The sequence below is a fragment of the Trichomycterus rosablanca genome, chromosome 9 (assembly GCF_030014385.1).
Source record: "Trichomycterus rosablanca isolate fTriRos1 chromosome 9, fTriRos1.hap1, whole genome shotgun sequence".
Taxonomy (NCBI): domain Eukaryota; kingdom Metazoa; phylum Chordata; class Actinopteri; order Siluriformes; family Trichomycteridae; genus Trichomycterus; species Trichomycterus rosablanca.
Window position 1 is genome coordinate 10,457,291 of NC_085996.1, and position 12,651 is coordinate 10,469,941.

Consider the following 12,651-nt stretch of genomic DNA (forward strand, 5'->3'; position numbering starts at 1 on the left):
GCTAATTTAATAATTATTATAATTTGTTAATTTTCATGTTTAACGGTTTACCCAGCAATGAAGTAACACATATAAACAGCAAGCCAATCCATCCTCTCCACTTAGACATAGTCAATTATGTCTGTATGTAGATGCCTGACTAACAGCTGGCACAGCTGGACATACAGTACATATGCATCCGATTACAGGTCCAGTACCTCAGTCGCTAAGCCACCACTGTCCTTCAAAGCCTGGATCCTAATGATTTATTGCTGCTCCACCCATGCGCCCATGTTGTTATTATTAATATTAAATTTTTTTTTTTTATCACAGACAATTACCAAACGACATGACATTAGTATCATAATAAGTTTTGTGTCACTTAGCCAGAAAACTTTGGGATTCACTTATCTAAAGTTACACCTGAGAGATGCACATATGAGCACATTATTCTGCCAAACAAGTGTTGGCTAACTGATGTCAGGCTACCCATCCTCCACCTTGTTAAACAGCCATTGCCCTGTTTCTCCAATGTGTTTCTCCTTACCCTTAAGCAAAAGCAATCAGCGCAGCTTCTGTATGATGGGCTGCAGGAGTGTAACACACCCTTTGCTTCAGTTCATTATCAACCATCACAAAACCATTATGACCCCAATTACACACCTGCTGCCCATAAACTCTGTACTCCAGGGACTTGAGCGGCAACTAGAATGTACTGACTTACGTTCAGTATGTCCACACAGAAACAACAGCACAGACATATGGGCCCACGTGCTCACACACACACACACACACACATACATTTAGAGCATGTGCACATGGACACCACTTTTATTCAATTATGGAAACATAAGACTGATGGAAATCAAAGCACAAATTTGCTCAAATCTAATTCCTGTCTGTATGACATCATCCGTTGAAAGCAGAAGCCTACAATAACTGAATCTCAGCAGGAAGCTCCATGGCAAAACGCAACATGATCATATACACAGTGGTCTAGAGCAGCTACCTTATTTTGAGAGTTCTATATATGAAAAACAGCTACCACCAAAGACATGAATCATTTCATGTCTATTTCATGTCTCCAAAAAAATCTGGAAAGCAAACTGTTAATTTTAAAATATTAATTTTCTACACCTGTTAGCGATGGGTGTCTATAACACCTGAACTTAATATTTAGGTGTGTCCACATACATGTGGTCATATAGTGTATTTTATGGTTTATCTTTGCTTCTCAGAAAATGAACAACTTAGCAAAAAAAAACAAAAATGGATTTTTCCATGCTTTATACTAGTATGACTAAACCAATAAGGGAAACTTATATGACATGTTAGCTCATGTCAAGTAATGTTAATGACCCTAATTCCAATTACTTTAATACTCCTTTAATACTCCAATTACAAAACACCGGCTTCCCATGAGTTTTTTATCTCTTATTTTTAACTTTAACAGACTGTTATTGCTTCTTTAGAGAGAGCAAGTTACACACAATGCTTCATACATATCGAGAATGATACTTTCCACAAAAGGTACTTTCCTACCTGCAGAAACCTTTGGCACTGTTCCAGTTTTCCTGTTACACTTGATACTTCTCAGCTAGCAAACTCCTCATTCAAAACTGTAACTCCTTTAGTCTCTGTTTATCCAGAAAACGAGAGCTTTTCCTGTCTGTACCCGTAACCCATTTGTTAGTCAGTTCTACAAGAGAGAGGCGAGTGTGTGTCCCCCTTTGGTTGTGATCTGGTAATGTGGAAGGGGTGTGTGTGTGTGTGTGTGTGTGTGTGTTAGCCAGTCCTACACGTCCATTCACAGTCAGGCAGCATTAGCATATCTACAGGCGGACTGGCAGCTCAGTACAGCTAGCCTAATTTATGAGGCATCTCTTCTGCTACTTTAGTTCTGACTCTCTTGGGGGCCGGAGGTCCGTCTCTTCAGCAAGAGGCACAAATGGATGACGAATTCAAAGAAAACAACAAACATTCATTAGATTAGGTCAGTGGTTCCAAAACTTTCCTCAGTTACTCCACCTCTTCCCTTAAATTTCCCACCTATTTTCCTTAAATAACAATTGTCTTTATATTATGACTATTTTTTAACTTTCTTTAACTATTATAATAATGATAATCATCATCATCAAATTTTGCTCCAAATTTTCAACAGCTTAAGTCTGGGTCAAATTGAAAGCTGAGCTATAGATTTACAAGTGGTATAGAGGAACAGTTTAGACGTGGTGCTGATTCACTATATGGACAAGTATTGGGACACTACTTCTAATTATTGAATTTATGTGTTTTAGCCAAAACAATTGCTAAAAGGTGTAATAAATCAATTATAAAAGACTTTAAATACAACATTTTCTGTTCCAGTATGACTGTGCCCCTGTGTAAAAAACAAGCTCTTAAAGACATGAAAAAGCTCTGTTTAAAGAAACTGTGTCCAGTGGTCTGCACAGAACCCCTGACCTCAGCCCTATTAAACAGCTTTGGAATGAACTGGAAAATCAATTGAGGCTCATCAGTGCCCAGTCATACAAATGCTCTTCTGCCTAAATGGGCACAAATTCCTTCAGACATATTTCAGTCTTGTGAGAAGCCTTCTCAGAAGAGTGGCTGCTGTTATAGCTGAAAGATTACATCAAAGCCACAGTATTTTAATAGCATTTGTTTTTGAAATAGAATGTTGAACAAGCTCCTGGTCAGATGACCAAATATTTCTAGTCATATAGTGAAGGTGGTACTTTAAATCATGCCTCCTGTTTACAGCTGTATAGGAAGTAGCTGTTCAAGGTGCAGTGATCCTGGGGGGTTGGGAGTGAAAAATCTGTAGATAGTCATTGCAAAGGGTCGGACTGAGGTTAGAGCCCTAGGAAGAGCTTTTACACACACCTCCTGAGAATGTGCAAACCTGAAAACATCTGAACGCTTCACACATTCCATCATCACTGCTCCGACCCTCCCCGTCTCCACCTAGGCGGCTGAGGAATTTACTACTTAATGTCTTGATGGTTTGACGGTTTATGGTTGATGGTTTATCTTCAAAATGCATGTGAGATACAAACATTTGCACTTAAGCAAAAGCTCTGGATGAAAATTATCATCCATTTCATTTTCTTCAACCGCTTTATCCTGGTCAGGGTTGTGGTGAGCCCAGTTCCACCAGGAAACAGTGGGCATAAGGCAAGAATACCACAGACAGAGCACCAATACATAACAGGACTTCGGCCATCTCCCCCACAGGCATGACATGACCACTGAAAGATTTGGGAACGTGTATATTTGCAGTCAGTAACCCAAACAACAGGAGAAAGTGCTACAGTGAGGAGCATTTGCATGTTTAAGGCACAGTAAACCAAAACATTTGGCTACCCTACTAAACTACTACACTACTAATGGATATCAAATGCCAAACAAAACTTTTTATTATTCCAAAACATGCAACATAAAATGTTAATGATGTATATTAATCGTGCATATAACTGATCTAAAAATGTGTGTATGTGTGTGTGGCTTTTTAGATATCAGATATCTCTCTGCGCAAATGACACACAGGTCGTTTTAAAAAAATGTTTGTATTAAGGTTTATAACAACATCCTGAATTACACATTATTCTTAAACACAGGACAGAATTTAGTTTAGAATGTACTTTATGTTTATATGAAAATTCAGTAAAATATATCTTGACTGAGGTCGTTATCAAAGAATAGCAAGAAAAGTCTAGAAAGTTTGGGACTCGTGTTACACCCGATGGCAAAAGCCATGCAAATGTCCTTTGTGTGATTCTAAGGTTTGTTTTCTTGCTCAGGGCAGCTGACCTACACCTGAAATTAACGTCTCAGGGGCTTAAATTACATGTCACTATGAGTCAGTAGCTTGATGAACTGATGTCTCGTAGATAATGTACTGGCATTACTTTCTCATAGGCAGTTTCACACAAACCTAGCATGTGTCAGGCTGGTGTCATATATTATATAAATGACGCCTGTGCTTTCAAACTAAATGGCATTATCACAAAGCAACATTAGAATAACAAACCACACAGTGTGACTACAATCTTCTTTTTATTTTTTTATGCTTTTCTTTTTCTTCTAATATATTAACTAGGATCTGGGCCATAGCCAAAAGTAGGGCCCCCAAAAAATCTGACTGGCCTCTTAAAGAGGGAAATAACTGGTAAACACAATGAAACCAAGATAATAAAGCAACAGGATCAAAGTCTTTTGTAGACCTGACTTGTTTACATTCTTCCAACTGTTCTGCTCACAAACTCAAACATCCCAGGTTCTTTTGCTAGATGGTTAGCCTTTGAATATTTGACTGATGAAGGAACACATGATCTACTGATCTACTTCATGATTTTACTATGTGAGAAAATAACCAAGATTCCTTGTTTCAGATTCAAAAGCATAATAGTTGTAGTGTGTGCATATTTTGGCATAACACGTGTAAATGTCAAGTGATGCCATCCAAGTACATATCTGGTTAAAACAAAGGCCCACCTTCCATGTAAGTGCAAATCAGTGTTTAAGTTTATTTTTAAATGTCAGAAAGTTGCAAAGAAATAGTATGTTGCCATATGGCAACACAGTGCAGTAGAAACAAATACTTATTTGTCGGCTAGTATTAGAAGTATTAAAAAGATTAAAAGTTGGTATTAACATCCCAAATTAATACAATTTAATCCAAATCCTAATCCTATAGTTCACTCTTACTTTGACAACAGGCAAGTAGCCGGTCTGTCTGGTCACCATTGTTTGGCCTCATGTTAATGTGAGTTGGTGTTTAGTGAATGGTTTTTAAGTGGAAATCTGAACCTGTATGAGGTTTAACTCTCATCTTGTTAATACACTTCGCAGTATTTGGACACCTAACCATTACAGCTATATTTGGTTTATTATTTGCATCATGAAATAAAATATAATGATTTTTGTCACCAAGGCAATTACACGAGTTATTCAATACATAAAAATAATAACACTTAAAAACATCCTGGTTATTATTAGTCACACAATGACAGATTTATGATCCCGGGAAAGTGACTGAGGAACCAGGAGGACAGGTGGAACCAGAAAAGTAAAGCATTTTTTTGGTTAATAGTTTGTCTGTTCATGAGGCTGTAGATTGGTGAACACAAACACAAAACAGTTAAAAATCAAAAGTTTAAATTTTAAAAGGTTACATTCATGACCGGAACACAAGGTTCTTCAGTTCACAAGGTTATATCAAACACAGTCATGGACAATTTGGTATTTTCAATTCACTGTGGGAGGAAACCGGAGCTACCGGAGGAAACCCCTGCAGACACAGAAAGGACCCTGACCACCCCACCTGGGGATTGAACCCAGGACCTTCTTGCTGTGAGGCGACAGTGCTACCCACCAAGCCACCGTGCCACCTGTCTTAAGTTTGAATGATTTTAAGTTCAGTGACAGAAAAAGTCAAGAACATGAAATTCATGTCCCTTACGGTTATCATTTATGTCCTTTGTTGGTTATTGGTTGAAAGAAATTGGCAAAGTTTTCATCTCACATGCTTTTTTGATTAGTGAACAGTGGTGTAACATAGTGAACATGGTAGTAATCTAAACACAGTAAGCAGAACCAGTTCAGCTTTATGACGTTATATGAGTTCCAAGTTGGTAGCTTTATAATAAAGGGCTAACTACATGCTAATCATAATTAATAAACATGTAGATGGTGAAAAGCAGAGTACTGGGACATAATGTCCACATTATTTTTGTAAGAAAAGCAATAACATTCCATAATGATCCACATGTGCAGAGTTTAACATGTAATCAGTCAGCTTCCGTTTGTGATTTTAATGTGTAATCATGAGTTAAATTTCATTATTTATAAAAATCAGATGGCAAAACTCTCATTAAAACATTTATATATGTAGTTTTAAATGATTTATTTCTTTGTATCCATAAAACATTTATTGTATTTTTAAATAAGCCTTGGTGGCTAAACCACTAGGCAGAGTGCAGCAAGGGAGGAAAAGTTAGGTATTTGACTCTGAGTCTTTGTACCAATGGATAATCCACTCGGCACACACACACACACACACATCAATCCTCTGCTTTTCCTGTCAGGAAGCGTCACCTGATCTCACATTAAAGGCTGGAATTACATGTGATGTTTGACTGTTCTGTGGAATCAGTGGAAGGGGTAACATGGGTACATATTCTCTCTCTGTCTCTCTCTCACTTACACACACACACATACAAACATGCATACATGCATGCACATGCATGCAAACACAAAACAATACAAAGAGCTTTATCTTGCATAGCAGACAAAAGAAAATGAAGTGCTGACCTGAATGACATCAAACGGAAGAGGGAGGAAAAGAAGATTACAGGAAACTGATAAAAAGCTTGGAGCTTGGCAGCTAACAGACCAGAGAGGTAAAAAAAAAGGTTTATATAAATGTACTTTTATTTTCTGTAGATCAGTGTAAGATTAATTATTATTATGTAGAGATTGTCCAACGTCATTTTTCATTTCACAACTCCTCTGACACATCTGTGTCAGTCTGCGGTCACTTCTTTTCACCTGCCAGTGTTGGGTTCCCATACAGAACCGTATCCAATCTCCCCTCACAGCCATTGACACAGCCAATTGTGTTTGTGTGGTTATAACTGTTACACCCAAATGCCAGGTAAGTTTTTACAGAGATTACACTTTAGTTACAAAAAAGTTAAAGATGACTGTACAAATGTAACAGCACAAGGTGCAGGTTCACATATGATATGTATCAAACACAGCTGGTGTGGAATGAAACACTGGTTTACATGAAACTGGTAAACTGGAAAGGAAGATTTATAAGGCCAGGCACTTATGTTGGACAAGAAGGCTTGGCCTACGATTAACGTCTCAGGATATCCCAAAGGTGTTCAATGGGTTAGATACCAGGGCAGATAACTGCCTTTATCCACACAGGTGACCTTACTTCACAAATGCTCAGGCTGGCTTGAAAGGAGTGGCATCAATCAGATCCCAGCTACAAGCCACAAAGTATCTTAAAGCATCAGCATGGCCCAAACAAGGAACCATCAAATGACAGGATGAATGATTTTCTGTTGGACCACCTGAAAGAATGATTCTTAAAGCATTGATTCTTCTAAAATAATTGTAAGATGCTCCGGCACAATGCATGTTGGGTAATTCAGTGACTGAAGATTAATCAGGTAATTGTGACAACACAAGATCATTATTTCTGCTTAAACTGTGAGCAACGTACATCTACACATTTACAAATTCACATCAAGGGCCAAATTAAAGTAGGCAGTTCATTGCATGTTTATAGTAGGTAAGAGGAAACTGTAATATTCAGAAGGAATATAATGTAATAATACAGAACAGAATACAGCAATCATGTAAAATAACATACCACAGCTATAAAACCAGTAAACTGTGTACTGTAGCATTATTTTGTATATGTATCTTTATTATAATCTCTGTTCTGGCTCTGCCCAGGTAAGATGTGTAACATTAGCCAGTTCCAGCTCTGCCATCTAATCCAACCAAAACCTGAGCTTGCTGTGTTTGTTTTCACACATACCAGGTGCTATTTGCATTGTTTTGACTGTGGCAGAGATCCTCCCTGAACAGGAAAACCTCAATCATCTCCAACATAAAAGCCATCAACCACTAAACGCTGAGATTACTAAGCAATGACTAAACATGTGAAGTGGGTTTATTCTTTTTAAATCCCTCAGGGATGCTTTTATAAAGTGCAGCCGCATAGTATATACTGTAACTAAAGCTGTAGCTAATCATCAATGTAAGTACTTGTTGAATTACTCTTTTATGAGAAGTTTAAATGCACAAGGCATTAATTCCTGCACCGTCCACAAATTTTTTACTTTTTTTCGTCACTTGCATTGTCAAATTTGAATGTTTTTTAATCAGCAAAAAAGTAGTATACATTTCATAACGGAATGTAACAGCTAATCCTCCACAGTTTCAAAACATAATAATAATAATAATTAACGGAGAAGATGATGACAACCCAGAATAATTTAGGCACATTTTGATGCTAAGTAACATAAGATAAAATTCCTTTATTAATCCCCATGAGGGAAATTCAAGTGTTACAGCAGCGCCAGTACAGTGTAAGTACAGTAAATAGAGTAAACAAAGTTAAAATAATTTTTTGAAGCGGTATGACAATTACAACTACATAAGAGAACACTATATATACTATATATATATATATGTACATATGTGTATAGTATGAAATGTAGAGTCAAGTGCAGGGGGAAAGGCTGGGGGAGAAATGCATGTGCACTAAATCACCTTTTACATTACAACCTATCAAATGCAGCAAAGAGGTGTTTTCTACACATGCCAATTCTGAGAGGTCAAATGCATGCAGTGTGCAGAAACTGACCAAAGATAAATGGCTAAAGGATGGTTGAGGATACACACATACTGTGGGCAGTGGTAGCTCAGTGGTTATGGAACTGGACCAGGAATCGGAAGGTCACTGGTTCTGGTGCAAATTACTTACTTAACAATTGCAAGTCACTTTGGATAACAGCATCTGCTAAATGCCATTAATGTAAAAAAATAAATGTGCAAAATATCCAATTCTCCAATACAACACAACAGTCAATACCCTGTTAATACATGTTTATGTGACTGTGCAGAGCTCAGAATGATCCAGTCCACCACCCACATAACACACGTTTAGCGTTTACCGTTCCACTGATGCACGGAGTAGAAGGGTTAACGAAGTTCACAGAGAACTTAACAGACGGGCTACAGTCAGTAACTGTATTACCTTAACACATACTGTATTTATATGGAGGGTTTAACTCATACATAGTAAATGAACGTATGCACCTCACCGGTGAAAGAACAAAACTACATGCGCAACACACAACTTAGATTTAATATGTTCAGAAAATAAACCAAACAAAAAACAAAAATCTAACAGGACAGCCAAAATAAATCGATGCATGCCTTACCTTACAGTAGGTGCGATTAAACAGTGCTAAAATGATATCCAGGTAAACTCTGTACTGTCTGTACTGTCTGTACTCTAACAGCTCTTTGGCGAAGTTATGAACTGCGCTACTGTCACAAGAAGTCAATGCGCATGTGCGACATCTTGTGGACATTTTTAAGTGCAGTGCCGAGAGTCAATCTAATAAAGAGTCGATTCACTTTTAAAGTTATTGGGAAAAAAGGAGTCGATTCATAAACCTGATTCTGCACGCATTTGCTGTACAGTATTCTAAATTGGATGAACATGGTGCAGGATTTCCTCAAAAATCTTGGTGCATGATAGATTCTGAAATAAATAGCCCAGACAAGCAATAATTAATTGCTTGGTAGCAATGTTACTAACAAAACTATGAACTGTATCATGCTTGCTGTTCCAGGTGCTAAATAATTAAACCCTCATTGCAACTCAGCACTGGATATTTTATTTTTAAACATCTCAGTTAATAATGATAAATAAATACTACATATTTAATATAAATAAAAAAACGACGGTAAAAGACAATTTGTAATTGTACACAAGTGTAGAATTGCACATCACTTGCAGTGAAGATCAGTCAAAGTTTTAGGGACAGTTTAGGACTGGAAAAGAACCAGGTTGATTGATGATTGATGGGAGTAAAGTATTCACACCCTGTAGCACAGCTTCAAGAGATGCTGTGCAATAATTTAGTTTTAAATTACAATAACAATACAATTATTAATTACAGAAATTCATTTCAATGTTAATAATGCTGCAAAATTTTCAGATCATTCAATCATTTCGTTTTTTGTTTATCATGTTGTTCTTCTTATTCAGTTTTTTATTATTAAAATGAAATGTCTTATTTATTTATTTTTTAAAAATCTATAAAAAATTAAAAAAAATTTTTTAAATTATTTCAGGGTCCTGGTGGGTCCAATTAACTACATTAAAGGAGCACCCAGAGGAAACCCACTCTGACCTTCATGCTGTGAGGCGACACTGCTACCCTGTGTAATTTGTTATTATTTTATTTTAATATACTGTAAATTACAACATATTCTAAATTGTCATATTTATTTCATTAAAATATCAAAGCAGGACCTGAAATGTGAAATGTGCTTATTTAAAAAAGTATTAGGACCAGGGCTTAAAGATTCCCATCTATATACTATTACAAATAGAACATGTCCTGAAACTAATAATTTATTTAATTAAAAAAATATTAGTACATTGCCTGAATTGTGTAATTCATTTATTTAATATTAGAACATGTCCTAGACTGTTAACCCGCAGTTTGTTTCTGTGCATTTGTTTATGTATGTTCACGTAAAGGTAAACATTTTATTGCAATTATCAGTTAAAAATGTCATTTGTTGTGAGAATTGTAGAGTAATTCGTAAAAGCGTTTATTTGTGCTAGCGATGCTAGCTAATGCCTAGTTTACACGATTTTTGCCCTGATTTTTGTTCGCCGACTTGTCGCCGCTAGATGTGGCAGCTCGGGAACAACTCGGCGTTGAGAGATATCTAGCATGCTAAATATCTGGATCAGTCGGTTCTGACTGAGTTCGGTGAGGGGGATTATACAGTTTTTATCAGAATACATCGGCACACACACAAGCTGATAGATTCTGAAATAAATAGCCCAGACAAGCAATAATTGCTTGGTAGCAATGTTACTAACAAAACTATGAACTTTATCATGCTTGCTGTTCCAGGTGCTGAATAATTATTGCAACTCAGCACTTTTTGGATCTCAGTTAATAATTATAAATAAATTCTACGTTTTTAATATATAAAAAAAAAACGACGGTAAGAGACAATGTGTAATTGTACACAAATGTACAATTGCACATTGCTTGCAGTGAAGATCAGTCCAAGTTTTAGGGACAGTTTAGGACTGGAAAAGAACCAGGATGAAAACTAAAATGTACAAGGGGTCACAAAATTTAAGTCTATGAAAAATCAGTCTACACAGACAACTACATCACATTCAATCACAGCATTAAACAGATTTACAACAGTTTATTTTATAAATAAAAAATATATTTATAAATTAAATTCATAAATTAAATTTGTAAATCTTCTTCATTGTAATTTCTGGCCAATTTTGTGTGTGTTCAGCAACAGTGTAGAATGAAGATACAAATGGGGCACTTCGTTGGTGTTAAAGTAGTTAAAGTCGATAAAGACAGTGCTCATCTCACACAATATGTATGCAGTTTTCGTTGGTTAATCCATCACTTCAAGTACTAAAGCAAGAATCCTGGTATGAGAGGAGCCCAACATCTATAAGGATGAAGCTCAGCTAACACAGCACATGGTTTTCTTTCTGTAATCCAACACCTGAAGTGAAAATCCTGGTATGGAAGGAGCTCAACTCACACAATCCCAGTTTTCATCCACTAATTCAGCACCACATAAAGCAACTGTACTCAAACACCAGGAATGAAAGACTCTGGTACAGTGAAGACCTCTTTACCAAGGTAAAGACTGAATCACAATCACACCCTACTCAGTGTAGTTGAAAGACAATATCAAGATGGAAAGAAAGACTGGAACATTAGAAGAGTAGCCTACCCACATGGCACCAAAGAAGACTCTGCTACAGCAGAGCTCTCAATTATGAAGCTCTAAAAACCAAGTTGGGAAGGGAACGAGATTGACAGGTGTTATAAATCTGGAGGGACCATCACAAAGCAGAACACAGTAAAGCCAAGGGAAAGGGAAAGGCAGCTTCCTAATGATGAAAGCTCAAAGATGAAGTCATGTTGGTGGAAGCAGTGATTTAAATTATTCCAAGCGTCGCCTGCTCTTCACAAAAATAGCCTTGAGAGAAGGAATTAGTTAAAGAAAATCTTTGCTAGCTGAGGAGTAAATATACTTTTGGCTTCTTTCTGGGTGGAGAACCCAATCGTGGAAAATTAGGGTGGGAAGATCTTGTTGGACTTTCTTGTGAAGGTCTTTTTTACTGTCTTCCAGGCTCTCCTGAAGAAGGCACAGATCTGCTTACTCTTCTTCACTTTGGTGCCTTTGGCTCAAAGAAAAGAACGATACATATTTCAGTTGAAATGGTAAGTCATGATAGTCATTTTTATGTAACTTAGGTTAGGTTTTACTCACCATCATCTGCAGCTTTGTTGTCTTCACAACTAGCGTCACTTGGGTCAGTGGACAGAAAGGATTGATGGGATTCTGTCTCTGCTTCACTCAAATCACATTCACTTGAATAACCGTGCTCTATGATGTTGTCAAATACAGCAAAAATGACTTCTGCAGCTATTTCAGAAGTATTGCTTAAATTGTCTCTCTGGGTGTTCTTATCCTTAAAATCTAAATGAGCCGTGCGTTTTTTAGGCACAGGGCTGGGGGTGTCTCCTGATGAAGACAACGACACTGGCAGAGTGACTTCAGAGCTGGATTCATAATTCTCTGCACTGCTAACATTGTCCATGATGTTATTATCTGTGTTGTTCCAAGTTTGCTTCTTCTCTGCGAAGATTTCTGGAAAAGATATAGGAGACAGTAAGGACATTATCAGCTACTTGGCAGCTTCAACAGATGCTGTGCACAAATTTAGTTTTAAATCACAATAAGAAATAAAAGTATTCATTACTATCTAAATGAGCTGTCCATTTTTTAGGCACAGGGCTGGGGGTGTCTCCTGATGAAGACAGTGACACTGGCAGACTGGTCGAT